This window comes from Eptatretus burgeri, chromosome 4 (genome assembly GCF_056783735.1).
Source record: "Eptatretus burgeri isolate ZD-2024b chromosome 4, Ebu_testis_v1, whole genome shotgun sequence".
In the NCBI taxonomy this organism is placed as follows: domain Eukaryota; kingdom Metazoa; phylum Chordata; class Myxini; order Myxiniformes; family Myxinidae; genus Eptatretus; species Eptatretus burgeri.
In genome coordinates, this window is record NC_140964.1 from 48,923,129 (window position 1) to 48,940,229 (window position 17,101).

The window sequence follows — 17,101 nt, forward strand, 5'->3', positions numbered from 1 at the left end:
CATTTTCCTTGTTGCCTTGATGTTCCAGATGTGAGGCTTCTTCGTGTTCTTCTTTGGCTCGGGACAAAAGAAGAGGTCATGGGATTCTAAGCTTGCATGGTAGCATAGGAGGATGAGGAGGTCTGTATCATCACCAACTAACACAGTGTTGGTGACAGTAGCAGACTGCACGGCCTTCAGTACAATCAGGAGATCAGCATCCCCTGAGGCATGGTGTGTCTCACAGTTCTTCTTCTGAAGCTCTTCACTCAACATAAAAATGAATCACTGTTTATTCTGACTATTGGAAAGAAACTGTTCCTTCTTCATTGTGAGATGCATGTCAGCTGTAAATGTCACAGTAGTGCCAGCATTCCCTTTAGACCGTCTCTGGTGTGTCATGTCCTTCGTGTTGGTACTCTCATAACCATCAAACACGACTATGGCATCTCCATACTTCTTTGTTACATAATCAGTGTACTGGTGGCATATGTCTCTGTATGTAGATCCATGAGACCATGGAATGCATTGAACAAGTGCCCCGCCATCCAAAACATACTGTTGCCCATCATTTGGGATATCGGCTGGGACATCGGATCCAAGAAGATCCCAGATGGCATCAGCAAAGACTGGCTTGTGTGCTTCTCGGAGCTGAAGAGAGGAATCAAAGAGGGCTGATGGATAGCTGCACAGTTCATATTTGAAGGCCGACTCCAGTCCTTCTGCTGTCTGTGCAACAGTGATCAGTCTCTGGAAGAGGAATTGTGGGTCAACCTGGACTTGCTCTCCATCAATCTTGACAGATGACTTCATGCCGAGGGTGACAACTTGGTCTTTCCTCTTAAATGTGTACTCAGCAGGTGTTTTCCCATCCATAGATTTCAATATTTTGGCTCCTACAGCATGTGCTGTATCGACGTTGACGATGGGGTGTGCATGAACTCCAGTGGCAATGTTCCTCAGACGTGGATCACTACTGAACGGATTCCGTTCCTGTAAATACTGAAGAGCTGATAGTGTGTCTTTCCAGTCACGAGATTGTCTTGCCTTGGTCATGCCCTTCTGCTCTCCAGTGTTGTAGTTCACACCTGTGAGCTCCTGCATTGCCTGGTTTATTTCTGCACAGGCATGCATTGATAGTAGCCATACCAGCCGTTGTTGCTCTGTCATTCCTCGCCCTCGTGTGAGCCCCCCGCTGGTCTTCAAACTTCTCATCAGAACTTGTTTGATGATCAGGTCAGATGAAAGACCTGCCCACAGGCGATCACTTTGTCGAACCACATGGAACCCCTCATCAAAACGTTGTTGGACATTGGGATGTTGAGTTTTGAGGTTGGACATCTACTGCAGATACACCCTCGCAGATTTGGCATACAGGTTGTGGCCTGAGGCTGCCAGGTAAGGCAGCATTTCCTGGATGGCCTGTAGAAGTAGTGCCCAGTTCCCAGTGTGCTCTGCCCGGATGTATTTGCGTAGAATGTCCAGCATGTCCATATACTGAACCCAGAGCGCTGAAGTTCTAGAAGATATCTTTGCAGACTCGGCATGCTTCTGAAGGTGGTCTTTGATTCGTTTCAAGACCTCAGACTTGCATAATTCTTCCACAGACTGGGGTTGGCAGAAGTGTGACGAGGGTTTTGTGCCACTTCAGACATCAATAGCTCCAGCTCCTGAAAAGATGTTACGTGTCATTAGGAGCAACTGCCAGGCTGAATGTAGCACCTTGACATGCACATGCAAGAAGCACAACATTGAGTGCACTCCAGCTTGTGGAAACTGCAGGGGCTCTGGCTGCACAAACACTCCATGTGACAATGATGAGGATGATGACGACGACATTGTCGAGTTCTAACTTTAATACGCTTGATTTTTCTCAACATGTACAGTATGTTTATAATGGATGTAGTTTCTGAGTTTAATGCGAATTTTCATTTTCATTTCGAAACCTTCGTCAGGCAGATGTGATTGCCCCGAGTGGAATTGTGAATTTTGTCATGTTTCAATGATTTACATAATTATATTGTATTGCCATAGACTTGATTTCATCTTGTGTCTTCAGCGTTTCTTTTTTTTTTGTCCAGGAGCCAAAATCAGTATCAGGTTAAAAAAAAATTTTCGGGACAAAAAAATTGACATTTTTGGACAAAAAAGCTATAATTTTTTATTTTACACTCAATACATTTCACTTTTTTATAATTATTCTTGTATATCAATATACTGATCATAACTAGAAGCAATTAGAATGCAGAAAAATATATATTTACATATTAAAATATCAATCTTTACAATTTTCTCATTTTCCCCGAAGCCGGGTGGCGGCCATATTGGATTTCCATGATTTCAGGACTTTCCCCCCGGAGGATCCCTTAGGACTTTTTTCTCTCACTGAGGACATATCCAGGAATCAAAATCTGTTGAGTTTGCTTTTGTTGCAATTTGTGGGAGGTTGACCAAATATTTCTGCTAAAATGCCTGTACTAATATGCCATTGCTACCCAAGCAATCAACCATGAAGATCTCAGCAGAACCCTGTTCCAGGACTTATATGTAATGCAGAAATACTTCATCTACTGGCACCTCTATCCAAACCCAATTAAGACCACAGTTACTGCTTTCCATCTCAGCAACAGACTGGTGAACAATAAACTCCAGATTTCCTTTCACGGCAAACCAGTCAAGAACGAACCGTTCCCCAAGTATCTTGGAGTCACACTTGATCACAGCCTCACATTGCGCAAACACCTAAAATGGGTCACAAAGAAGATCAAGCCCAAGGTAAATATCATCCAGAAACTAGTGGGCACGAGCTGCAGATCAAGTACACACACTCATTGCACTGCTAGCATTGCTCCTGTGTATTGTGCAGCGGATCAGTGTTCTCCTGTTTGGGCAGGGAGCAGCCAGACAAACCACTTGGACACTCCAGGAACCAACCAATCCATGGATGGGGTGATGTGAACACACCTTACTGTCCTAAAAACACTGATGCAGATAATCGGCAGTACACTGAAAACAACAACTGTGCAGTGGCTCCCAGTCCTGCCTAACATTCCACTCCCTGATGTGCACCCGAAGTAAGAATGCTAAGAGAGTTTAAGTGCATCAAAGCCAACCCAGAGCTTTCTATCCATGAAGAGCTGCAGAATCTCCCAAATCTGTGACAAGTTACAAAAACTTTTCTGGGGCTCTGGAAATGTTTTGAATGATGCGGGATTGAATACAAAGGTCAAGTGGAACAATCTCTGTACAGCCAACACCATTGCTAACAAAGACCTGGTGAATGATCTGACAAAAGAGCCTCCAGGTTTCGACTACCTCGGGAAACAGTGGTCTGTGCCAACAGGATCCATACTCTTCATGCAAGGACATCACAACACCTTCACAAATGGAATTTCAAAGACAACCCAGCATGTGACTGTGGTTACCCAGATCAGACACTTCACCATATTGTGAATGAGTTTCACCTACGGAAACTTGATGAAGGATTTAGGGAATTCCACCAAACAACAGACAGTACTGTGGTGGAAAAGAACTCAATTTCCACAAGTTGGATCAGCATACAAAATGAGAATCTATAATTTCGTATATACGGAGGAAGAACATTCAATGATTCACTGATACATTCGAATGGACTTCATTGAAACAGAAGCCTGAAGCAATTCCTCTTATACACAATTTGACATTCCAAAGAATGGGAGGGTGAGACATTTTGCAATTCAACCTTGGGATGAGCTGATAAGCATGAGGCAAAATAACTCAAAACTGCAATACGTGTCCACTTTGGGAGGGAGAGAATGACACAATCATGGCAAAAGTTGCAGTGTTATCAACCAGGTCACCCTGTTTCTATGCAGCAAGCAAGACCTTTTTCATAGTGAGATATTCCTTTTGTCAACATGGAGGTCAAAAGACTCTTGGGAAAAGGGAAACATTACTGACAGCCAATTCGACTTTAGTACAAAAATAAAATTTATAAAGCACCAGCAACAATTGTGATTGAGAATACATGAATATAATTATTTTTCCTCCACAGTACTGTGACTTAGCTGTCCAACTTAGACTTAGATCTGTAAGCTGTAATTTGTTATATGCAAGAAAAAAGACAGGTTATGATGAATAGTAAGACTGGAGCAGAGAGAGTCAAGATTGTAAATAAAAGAGGAGGAGAGTTGAAAAAAGTGGACAAATTAAAATACCAATTGTATCAGCAAAATGAGGGAAGAGGGAGGTTATGAAGCAGAAGACTCGGACAGAGTGAAGGAAGCATGGATTAGAAGTGTTGATGCAATTTCTACGAAATTAGCATAATGTGTTTGAGGGTGATGAAAACAAGAACAAAATGTTGTGACGTAAAACTTGATATTAAAATCAATGAAGTAAATCTGAAATGGAAAATGTACTCAAATATGATATGGTTCTATGTGCTTGAACATGTATCTATTTTAATTTTAATTAGTCTGGAGACGGCGATGGTTCACGAACAATGTACACGGTTGACCTTTTATATTTTTTGACCTTCGAGGGGACGCCACGGGGAAACTGGCGGGAATCGGGAAAAACGTAAATGATGAAAATTGTAGTACTCGAAGAGCACTACTTGCATACCAACTTTCCGTCGAAACAATTGAAAACCCTAGGAGCTCGATGCTCAATTTTTTTTTTTTTGACATTTTCAAAGTTCGTGACCTTGTGATCTTGACCTTGGGACGAAAATGAAAAATCGAGCAAGGTGGGGCTATGCAGGTGCCATTGGGCGAACCAAATACTGAAACCCCTGCCAAATTCGACAAACCCCCTCGGAAAAGATGTAACTTGAAACCGGCTACTCCCTAAAAACACGTTTTTTGGGCGTGGCTCCGCCCATAATGGGCGCAGCACACCCATTCTCCGGAAAACACAATTAGATCATGATACAAACCTCGCACCCTAATTTTATCAATATCAGATCGAAACCCAAGGAGCAATGCTCGGGACAGACAGACAGACAGACAGACACCCATAACGAATATAGTGGTCACTTACTGACTCGTGAACCAATTAACATAATCATTTCTTTCCTTTGTATTGAAAGATGATTGACCTTTCTCGTAAAGATATGATAAGCAGGCCGACCTTTCAAATAGGCTGAATTCAGTACAAAAGAATTGTCTATTATTTAAATGTATTTTACTTACGAAGGGATTTTATAAAATGATAGATATAAGGTACCAGCAAGGTTGATAGAAGAATGTTATTGCAACTCAACTAGAATGTTGGTCGAATGAAATTTGCAGATGTATTCACGAAACTCTGATTGCTTCATATTATATGTAATTTCCTTGTCTGTCAAAGAATCGGATTGAACTTTTCTCCTTCCATACCATACATGTGTGATCCATCAATGTACTCAAAGGAATACAGTTTTGACGTCATTCTGTGCTGGGAGAGATTTTACACATCTGGTCTTGAAATATATGCTACAAACCTTCAAAATTCGGCTGATTCCTGCACAAAAGCTGAAAATGATTTCCACCTGGAAATACATCGACCTGACAATCTGTCGTACCAGCGTTTAAAATGACAAAGAGCTGTGTTTCACTGAACACTATATAAAGAACTAAAATTCGCCATGTATTTCAGAGATCTGGAGCAAGTCTGTGTTCAGATCCTCCACATGCACATATGTATTTGTTTGTATTTGTTTATGTTGTTTGTTACATAAATGACTCAAAAATGTATTCTACAGAAGGAAGGAGGTTAGTGGTGTTGTCTCGTCTGTGATTGAAGGACACCAATAAATTTTAAGGTAAGATTCAGGCCGGTTATAATGCATGGTCTAAAAACATGGACTTCAATATAAAGGGAAGACTGGTTGCCGGAGAGGACATACATGAAAATGTTTCAGTGGATTCTCAGAGAATCACTAAAGACAGCAATTGAGGAATAAGGAGATAAGCAAGAGAGCTGGCATCGCTTGTATTTTAGAAAACAAGAGGGAGGCTCGGTTGCAGTGGTTTGGGCACGTGATGAGAAGAAAGGAGGATGAGGAAACAGCCAAGAAAGTATGGAATGAGCCAATTGGAGAGAAAATAGCAAGAGGAAGACAGAGATTATGGTTTAGGAATGCAGTGGAAAGAGATTTGAAGAACAAGGGATTGAGAGAAGATTATTCAAAGGATATAGGAGAATGGAGAAGGCAGATATGAGTGGCCAACCCCTAACTGTTGGGATCAATGTCTCAAGAAAAGAGAAGAGTAAGGTTAGGGGGTGGGGGTGTTGGCCATATTTGGAAAGGAGGGCAGAATGCCCCCACTCCCTCCCTAATCAGTTTCACCTGCTTGGTCCTGGTTACATGATCCGTATTCTGAATATCCATACAAAGGGTTCCCTGGTTGACGGTGTAGTGATGATGTTAAATTAATAATGTTCAGTATATCTGTATAAAAGGACCAATGAGGAGAAGGGGGGAAAATGTCTCCAGATAGGATGGAGGCTGGATGGGGGTATCTGAACATGTTACTGCACATTGTTGGCAAAGTGCAATTCAGTAATAATGACAGGTTTCTTGAATTATTATTGTTTCCGTTGGGAGGAATGAAAAAAGAAACTGAAAGGTGATCTCACCAATAAGGAGAGGTATTGCGCCTGGAGCAAATATATACACTTTTCTCAAAAACCTATAAATAAAATAATACAACTGAAATACACAGTAAAAGAACAGTATTCACCACACCCGACAAATGGAGGGCACTCTTTATAAAGAAGCTCAGAGCAGACAAGACCCATAGACGCCTATTCAAAATCCTTCAGGACAAAGATAAGACGCACGGACACCAATTTAAAAATCTACAGGACAAGCACTATGTCGGTAAGAGGGCAAGCAACTCCTTTATATCACTCCATAACCTGCTCAGATGCCACCTTGTACTGTACCCGGTTGATACTTTCTTTAAAAAACAACCAAGTTTGCTGATCTTTGTGCAATGACACATGACCGTTTTTTTTTTGAAAACCTCCTTGTTTTGTGCGAAACAGGATCGTAAACAGGAGGAACTCCATAGCCTTTTCGAAGAGATGGACAAGGTTGGTTTCATTGTCTTATTGAAATTATTTCTGCTTATCCTTACTTCTGTCCTTGAATATGTATAATATATATATATAGATATAAAAGATTATAAAAATATACATTAGAGTTAGGGTTAGTGAGTGTGAGTGTGTGTGTGTGTGTTTATATTACATATATAAAAAAATATACTATACATATATACAAAAAATATATATTTAATGGTATGCATACATACCTATATATATACATATATATATATATATATATATATATATATATATATATATATATATATATATATAAATATATATATATATATATATATATATATAAATATATATTTTTGATGTATAATATAATTTTTACATATAAAATATATACACACACTCACTCACTCGAACCCTAACATATTTTTACAATATATATATACAGTATATATATATATATATATATATATATATATATATATATATATATATATATATATATATATATGTATACATGTAAAACAACACAAAGTCTAAAGCATATTCAAGAGTTACCTGCAAAAAAACCAACTTAAATTCATGAGGAAAACATGATTATCGGCTTTAAATTTCCTTCACTCCATCACACCACAAATCATTTCCGTCGGACTGCTTTTTGTGTTTGTTGACGTTGACAATTTATTTTGCCCAGAGTTAAACTCATCCCAATATACTCTGCCTTAAAACCATTCCCTTTTTCCATCTCAAAAATGTCATTCATCATCATTCTTTCATAATTGATCTCTTCCTTTCCAAATGACCAAACACTCTTTTCCGAGTTATTGTGTTTTCCCCCTCTCCCTCCCCTATTTCCATTTGTTAGTTGTCAGTTCGTTTGTTATTTCTCTGTTTCTTCCCCACTTTCCCCTTCCGCTTCTTGCTGTATTTCATTCCTCTTGTACGCAGCATGTTCACCAGAATTTGTTCTTCTCCCCTTTTTCCCTTCATCTTACTCTCACTTCTACTCTGCTGTTGGTGTTTCCCCCTTTCAATTTTGCTCCATTCCGTTCTGCTCGAGCTCTTCCATGAGCCTCGACCATGTATAAAAAAAAGAGCAACAATGTCCATAAAGGGAATGGTTTTTCCTTCAGTTTTAATTTCGAGTTTTATTTTTTCTTCTCATTGTGTGTTTTCACTTGAACCAACTTGCTCGACAAGTGTGTACTTTGTTTAACAAATCTCAGCTTTGGCCGTAACCTGTACCTATACAGGTGGATGAAACGTGGTACAAGAAGCCATTGATGAGAGATGTAGTGGTTACCTGCTCTGAATTTGAATATTCCATGACATTATAATCGTGAAATATGTCCGTGTATAAGACATGCCATGCAGGCTGCAGCGACAAACCATGGGGTAACATGCGTTAGTAAAGTGGATGCATTGAACAGTCAGACCAAAAAGAGATTATAAAATGCATGTAATGTACAAATAACTCTCTGTGATACACAATGATGGGAATTCAGTGAAAAGGATTAAAATTAAACAATTATTCTCTGCCCTCAGGATGGCGATGGGAAGGTAACCATTGATGAGATAAAAAACCATTTCAAAGAGTTAAGTGATAATTCCTGCCAAGATGTGATGGACATTTGGGACAGAGATGGTGACCAATCTATAACGAAGGAAGGTGAGTCAATCATTCAGTGAAAAAGCACATTCACATATCATGTGTTGTTCAATTGTGTGATGTAACATGTTCAACAAGTATTTCACAATCTTCACTCGACTGCAAAGCCGAATGGTGATGTGAAGGCAAAGATGCTCGATTTAAAATGGCATCGGTCACATGCATGCACCATCTTTGTTCTTTTTTGCAGAGTTCGTGAGCACCTTTAAAAACAAATCAGACTGGCAGAAAAAATGAAAACCGTGAAGCTTTGTGGATTCTATCATGCTTTTTGTGTTTCATTTGGGTTTTATGTGTGGTTTTGGTGAAAGAGACCGAAATGGATATAAGCATTAAAAATTCAAATAAAGTACATTAGCATGTGACGACTCTGTCTCCTGTCTTGATTTGGTTCATTGATGTGAAAATACAACATCGAATATCGGGTAAAACATCGTTCGAGTCACATCCGATGTGATGCTGCACTTGGTTGATCTTCTTACATGAAGGAAGTAGTTCACATGAAACATACGAACTACCTGCTCAGGTGAGTTTATGGTGCAGAAGCTGGTGTCCACACAACTACACTCAAATATAGCAAACAAAGAAACCTCCAACGAAACCAGATCGTTTGATACCTGCAGTGCAGGTATGGATTTGGTATTTGTTCAGGTGTCAGAGATAACTCGTCTGCTCTTGATGAAGGACAAGATCTGATTTGTAACATCTACCAAGCACCACCTAATGCTGGCAGACGGGACACCCAGATTAACATCCATTTGAGGGACGACGCACACCTTGACGCGTCACTCATCCGATGATATAGACGTGCTTTGTAAATCCAAACGATTCAATGCCATGCATACATTTAAAAAACCAGGGAATCAGGGAAACACCCCCCATCACCTGTAAAATCGCACCCTGCTGCTCACAGACAGGCAGACAAAGAAAGATACAGACAGGGGTGAAAACATAACCTCTGTTCACCTTTGGTTGCAGAGGAAATTATGTTCACATTAAAGAAAAATTTACCCAAGTACATACATATTGCACATTATTGTGGATGATCGGTATGCGATAGATAGCAAAGAAGTTTTGCTGAACGTCGGTATGACCACCATTTGGATATCTGTAACAATAGAAATGCAGATGTAAATGTGATGATGGATTGTTTGTTCTTTCACTTGATAAAAAAAGTTAAAAATTTGCAAAGCCTGCAAGATAACGGAGCAACGTACGTCCAATTTGCAGAAATCTCAAAACAAGTCTCTAGAATTCGATAAATGATTGTATTGAAGCAGATATTTTCGAGTGTTCCATGGTGGGGTTGGGAGGTACTCCAAGACCCCCTATCTGGACAATAAAACACTGTTCAGTTTTCTGGATTCGCACCCTCCCCACCCCCTTTTTGGAAATCCTGGCGACGGGCCTGATTATATGTAATGTTACGGATCCGGGGTTCGAGGCTCACGATGAGGAGACGCACTCTAGTTCCTCTCGAACTCCCCGTCCTCAGGCCGCTGAGCACGAATAATTTTGTGTCACGGCGGGTTGCGAGGCAAGCACGAACACAAATTAGCCAACCACGTGGTCCAGTGTAATTTCCTAATTACCTCCAGTGTCCTAATTACTGTTTAACCAGAGGGCACGTGGTCTCCTGATGGGGACGTGCCCTCGGCTCTGCACTTAGCTTATCATAATTAGATTTTAACTTGGGCGACCAAGCAACTGCTAGTGCATACCAGACTTGGATGAGAGGAAATTAATCGGGCAATTATAACCTCCTCGACTAACCGAGGTGCAAACAGCACTGGACCAATGGGAAAAAGATGAACATAGACAGATCGGAAATGAATTTCAACAAAAGAGGATTTATTATTAACAGCACAATGCAAAATGTGAAGTGACGGTGGATGATCTAAAACTTCGCCCAAAATGATAAGAATTTGGGAGATCAACTGAAACTAGTAAGGTAGGACTTGGAGGACATCCAATTCGAGTTTGGTCTTGACAAATGCGCTAAATGCACATTTCTACGAGAAAAACAAAAAGAACAGACATCTCAATTGATCAAAGCACAACAACACAGGAACATCCTACAAATACCTTAGAATAGAAGAAAGCCCCCAGGTACAACACAAAAAATGCATAAAATAATCAGTAATCAGTACTGATGCAGAATAAGACTAATTTTGAAGTCATCCCTCTCCCCAATAAACAAAACGATAGCTATAAACCAACTTGCAGTCCTGGTATTCCAACATAGGTGTACAATTATAAATTGGCCACAATTGGAGATCAACAATTTCGTCATCAAAACAAGGAAATTTGTAAATAGTCACAAGATGTTCTGCAAAAACCAATGCCTACCGAGGTTGTACTTACCGAGATGAGGAGGAGGAGGTTTGATGGAGCCTAACTAAATGCACAGATCATCGTGTGCAGGACAAGCGGAGGATGTGAAAAGATCATCCGACTGTTTGTTGAGATTTGTACATGAGCAGGAAAACAACAAACTAGGAAAGGGATCCTTAATTCATTTAGCAACAAACTTCCAAAAAGAGGTGCAAATGATGCATACGACACAGGAAAATGAAACAGAAACAAACACAGCTCCAATGATTACAAAGAACAAAAAAGGAAAACTACAAAAAGAAATGTCAGCAGATAAACTCTGACAAATGGGAGAATGACAAAAGAGCAGGGAGATTAAAAAAAGAGCTTGACAGGAGAGGCATCGACAAGGAAGCCTCTTTGGCATGGCAAAGAAGAGGTCAAATTATTTGGGCCAAGCAAATACCACCCATCGCTTTACTGACGGTAATACCAAAGGGGGGAGGGATAAAAATAGGTAGAAAGGGGGAGAGAGGGGTGGGGGAGAGAGAGGACGGAGAGTGAATCGGTGGAGGGGAAAAGAGAGAGGAGGAGGGGAGTGAGGAGGGTGGGGGAAGGGAAGACAGATGTGAGGTTGAGCGTTAGTTACGATTCATACTGTTTCATCAAAATAAGTCTACAGAGAATAAGAGTGAAGATGGAAACTAAATGTCTGAAATCCATTTTCTACCAGTCATGCTATAAACATGGTCTGGAGACAAACTCCTGTCCGGAGACAAGGTCCTATTCAAAGACAAACTCCTGTCCGGACAAGTCTGGAGACAAACTCCTGCCCAAATGTACCACGTTGTATGTGCTGTATATGCACCTCTACCTTGTAGTAACTATTGACTGTCCATCCCGATCAGGACACGAACTGTACTTTACTCCTCGGTAAGGGCTAAAGCACTCAAGCACTCCAACGGAATGCCTGGTTTGGCAAGCTATTACCAATTGCCGTCGATACAACTATGCATCCGGAAACGCTCACGCAATGTCCAAATTGGACAAGTCAACACTTTTGCGGGAGTTTGACTTTCTGATACTTTCAAATGTGGAGCTTACATTTTGTAATTCTGGTTTGTTTAAGAGATTATTTTGGTTATTCAAATTCACAAATGAAATAAAGCCACAAACGCTGGTGTCTCCAGGCGTTTATAAGCATTGCAATATACACAGTGATTCGTAGCTGTGATGAACAGGCATTCGATAATATGAGTGAGGAAAGTGGAAAAAAAAATTATCGTTAGGAAATCGTTGTGGCTTGTTCCAAGTCAAAGTATGGTTGAGCAGGCCAGAGAACATGGGGGATTCAGACTCAGCAAGGTGACCCAGGAAACGCCTTAAGACCCCAGACAGTGAGGTGGCCGAGGATCACCTGATGAAGGATACAATTAAATAAGGCCATTAATTAATTATCTTCAAAGGGGGTGTTTTAATAAACCCAAACACTCAATTTTCATTCTTGCACTTCCTTGAAGTTTTCTTAGTATGCATGCCAAGTTTCAGGCTGATAGGTTTCATGGTTTTGGAGTTATGGAGGACACACACATACACACACACACACACACACTCATTCATTAGTACACCAGCAAATCCCACCCATCACTTTGCTGACGGGAATACTGAGAGGGGGAGAGGGGTTGGGAAGAGAGAGAGAGAGTGGGGGGGGGGGTTATTGGGAAGGTGGAGGGAAAAAAACAACAAAAAATGGAGAAAGAGAGAAAGAGAGCGAGAAAGAGAGAAAGAGAGTGAGAAAGAGAGAAAGAGAGCGAGAAAGAGAGAAAGAGAGCGAGAAAGAGAGAAAGAGAGCGAGAAAGAGAGAAAGAGAGAAAGAGAGAAAGAGAGAAAGAGAGAAAGAGAGAAAGAGAGCAAGAGAAAGAGAGCGAGAGAAAGAGAGCGAGAGAGAGAGAGAGAGAGAGAGAGAGAGAGAGAGAGAGAGAGAGAGAGAGAGAGAGAGAGAGAGAGAGAGAGAGAGAGAGAGAGAGGCAGCGTGAGGGGAGGGCAAGTGAAGGCAGTGTGATGGAAGGGTCCAACTGTAAAAAAAAAAAAAAACAACACTGTCTGGATGATGGGTATACTCAGGTGGTGAGAAAAATAGGGGCAGAGAGGGGTGGAGGAGCGAGGAGGTAGGGAGACCAAGGAGGGGTGAGGAAGCAAGGAAACAGGAGGGAGTGAGGGGTGGGGGGAGACTAAGCAGGGAGGAATGAGGAGGTGTGGGTGAGCAAGGAAGTGAGCAGGAATGGGGGAGTGATGAGGGATGGGGGGAGTGATGAGGGATGGGGGAGTGATGAGGGATGGGGGAGCGAGGAAGGGCAAAAAAGCAGAATATTACAAAGAAAAACATGAAAATTAATTACTATTTAATGTGTTGTCAAGATTGAGGTTGTATACAGTATATATGGCTTGTGAGTTGCGGCAGGCATATTCAGGTATAGAAGGTTGTCCAGTTGAGGTTGAAGGCTCAGAAGATGAAATGGAGGCCGTTTCGCTTCGGATTTTTCAAAATAATTTCAGAATGGAGACTTGAGTGGATGCCTTAATTTTCTGTTCAGAGACTTCCTTGAAACATTTGAGAACATCATCCATCTCTCTCTGCACCTTGGAACTTCTCATGCAGTCGGAATCATGCTGATCACGAACCAATCACTCAGAATGAGGGACAACGAACCACTCGCTCAGAATGATGGAGTACAAACCACTTTCTTAGAATGATGGAGCACGAACCGCTTGCTCAGGATGACGGAGCATGAACCATTTGCTCAGGGCGACAGAACACGAACCACTCGCTCAGGGTGATGGAGCACGAACCATTTGCTCAGGGCGACGAAGCACGAACCATTTGCTCAGGGCGGTGGAGCACGAACCATTTGCTCAGAGCGACGGAGCACCAACCACTCGCTCAGGGTGACGGAGCACGAAATACTCGCTCAGGGAGACGGAGCACGAAATACTCGCTCAGGGTGACGGAGCACGGAATACTCACTCAGGGTGACGTAGCACGAAATACTCGCCCAGGGAGACGGATCACGAAATACTCGCTCAGGGTGACGGAGCACAAAATACTCGCTCAGGGTGACTGAGCACGAAATACTCGCTCAGAGTGATGGAGCACAAACTACATGTATGCTCAGGATGACTGAGCACCAACTACTCGCTCTGAATGATGTGACGAACAAAAGTGCCGGCAGTGAGTCAACAATTCGCTCAGAAGGGTGTTGCACGGTAACGCAATCAACTGTGAGGCATTTGGCAAGTGGCTTAAGCACTCATGCAAGCACTCCAATTAAATGGTTGAAAAAAATGGTTTGCTCGGCCATCACTGCATATCATATGGGATCCATTTCACTTGAAAGCCAGTCTTCACCACACACACAACAGTTAATGAAATCAAAGGAATTAGTTCAAATAATGACTTTATCCACAAAAGAGTTGAAGCTTAATGCAGAGCAACCCTGGAGACATCACAACGTTCAATCGCCCGTGAAATAAACATTGCAGATAATCCGTCATCTTGCCTGTTCCTCTGTGCACATATCATGCGGTGCATCGGTTCAGGGTCCACACAAATGTTTTAACTTTAAAAAAAAAAAACGTCCATTTTTCACCAGATTTACTTTGATTTCCAATGGAGCACTTCGCGAAACCTCCGAAAATATAGACACAGGTCTGGCAGACGCTTATGGATAGGCAGTCGCTCTGGGGGACAGGGCGTGAGGTCGAGCAGTAAATGCATTAAATCATTTAGCTCAATGAAGCTGGTTAATTTTGGCACAATCTTTCTTTTTTTGTTCACTCAATATAATTCTCCAAACAGTAGAAAAAGATAAGTTTAATACTTTGGAAATTTCACATTTTCTTGTGTATCTATGGAGGAGGGAACTTAGCCTTGCTTGCTTGAAGTAAATTGGTAATTAGGTCAAAAAAAAAATGTTGCATTGGCGTAACGGGTCACTGAAAAATAGGGTAGGTCGGTCGGGATCTTTTTTTTATTTTTTATTTTTATTTTTCCTAATAAATCCCTCCCAAAATCTCCCCCGGCTCGAGTACCACCCTTTTTGTCGGCGGGTTCTGTCCGAAACACTTCCGGGTTTTTGCGATCGCGATCGCAATCAACAAGATACTTGAAAACGATAGCAAAACAACAAAAATAGCAATAAAATAGGGTCGGCAAAATTTTTCGATAGCAAAAAAACAAAAAAAAAACGTAGGGTCGGCGGAATTTTTAGGGTCAGGCGGGTAACGCCAATGCAACTTTTTTTTTTTTTTTGGCCTTAGGCTTAGTCAAAAGACTCATTTCTTTAAATTATCAGATTTCACAACATATTTCGATACTTATTCAGTCCGGACTATATCCGAGCCTCAAAACCGAAATAATATTTTGATTAAATAGTTTAATTAGTCCGTGAGAGTAGATCGTGGGAAATCGGATCATATGATGGATTAAATCGCTCCAAGAAATCCTAATTTAAAAATATCCTCACGCAATCCGAATTAAAAACAAACCAAAAAAAACAACAAACAAATTCACTTTTAACAATACACCTCCCTTAACCACGTGGTTTGTTTCCACCCTCTGCGTTGACCGATCCAAATTCACCATTCACCTCACCATCTTTTTTTCAACCTTTCCTTCACCTAATCTTTTGCAATCTCTTTAAAAAAACAACAACAAATTATCACAATAAAAACGATCTCTTATAATGCTTCATCTTCCTCTTTCACACGTGTGGTACTCATTACTGTATCATAATTCACACCTCTTTTTCTATCCCTCACATTCTTTTAACAACTCTCCTTACCTCCCCCCTCCTCCTTTGTCCTACTCTCCCCTCCCCTCCCCTCCCTTTCACACAAAGCCTCTGCCCCTCCCTCTTAATTAACAGTGTGGTCCTCAAATATCCAGGGCCTTTGCTCAAACCTGACAGATCTTTCCATTCAGGTTGTTACTGACAAACCAGACATAATCTCCCTAACAGAAACTTTCCTCCCAAAGACGTGTCTGACTCCCAAGTATCTCTCCCAGGTTACTCCCTCCTCCGGTACGACAGACCTGAGCCTCGCCCTGGTGGAGGTGTTGCTCACTTCATCAAAGACTCTATTCCTCAGTCTCCATTCACTGTCCTCACTCCCTCACACCCCCAGGAATACCTCTGGCTATGGATTTCCCTCCACTCCCACCTCATGTTTATATGTGTGCTGTACCGTCCACCAAACAGTGATGCCTCCATTTATGCCTCACTATCTGAAAACATGGACCAACTTCTGTCTTCTCATCCCTGCCTTCTCTTCCTTATATGTGGTGACTTCAATTGGTCAACTTCCCAACCCAGAACTCAAACAACGGTACTCCATCTCTTCTGGATCTGATTTTGACAAATTTCCCTGAAAATTTCTGCTGTTCTTTCTTCCACTCCAATCGGTTCTTCTAACCACGTGCTTGTCAAAGTAAACATCTCTTTGGCGGTTATTGAAGAACCACCTCAGCACCGTCGAGTCTGGCATTTCAGTCAGGCTGACTGGCAGGGCCTCCAGGCAGCCATCAAACTTCGAGGCTGGTCTCCCATCACCATTTTCTCCAATATAACCTCATCCTGGGAATTCTTTCAAAGAAACTTGCTCTCTCTCAGGCACAGATTTATCCCCCTCTCATCTTCAGTTGTCCTCCCCTTCCTCCTGCCCATGGATCACTGAAGCTTGTGGTGAGGCAGTTATCCTGTAACAACTTGCCTTTGCCTCATGGAAAGCAAACCCAACTGAGGGTAATCTCATTTCCTTACATAAAGCTTGGAACAAGTGTGTGTCTACCCTCAGGAGAGCCAGAAAACAACATCTTTCGAATCCCATGTATGAACTCAACCATCTCTCCCTCCTCCAACTCCTGGTGGGGTCTAATCAAATCTGTTTCTGGGGTATGCTCTCCCTCCATTCCCTCCCTTACCTCAAATGGCCACACTGCTGATACCGCATATAAAAAGGCTGAATGCCTAAACTCGGTGTTTGCATCTAAATCTTGTATCTGAAACCCATCGCTTTCTGTGCCCACCTTACCCAGTCGCATCCAACTGTCCC

At 41.6% G+C, this 17,101-nt stretch overlaps 1 protein-coding gene and 1 long non-coding RNA gene across 3 annotated transcripts in view; one reads left to right on the forward strand and one right to left on the reverse strand.

Moving 5' to 3' along the window:
- LOC147027995 (uncharacterized) overlaps positions 1-9,042 on the forward strand; it is a 30,980-nt gene extending 21,938 nt beyond the window's left edge. Inside the window, exons 1-4 of one of the 2 annotated variants that reach the window (XR_015057371.1) lie at positions 6,673-6,826; positions 6,994-7,041; positions 8,554-8,677; positions 8,868-9,042. This is a non-coding gene — a long non-coding RNA (uncharacterized LOC147027995). Of the gene's footprint in view, positions 1-6,672; positions 6,827-6,993; positions 7,042-8,553; positions 8,678-8,867 lie in introns of those variants that run through there. The other variant, XR_015057369.1, reaches the window with a different exon arrangement.
- The window catches only part of LOC147027994 (testis-specific expressed protein 55-like), a 79,666-nt gene that overhangs the window by 61,433 nt on the left and 1,132 nt on the right, over positions 1-17,101 (reverse strand). The window lies entirely within an intron of this gene.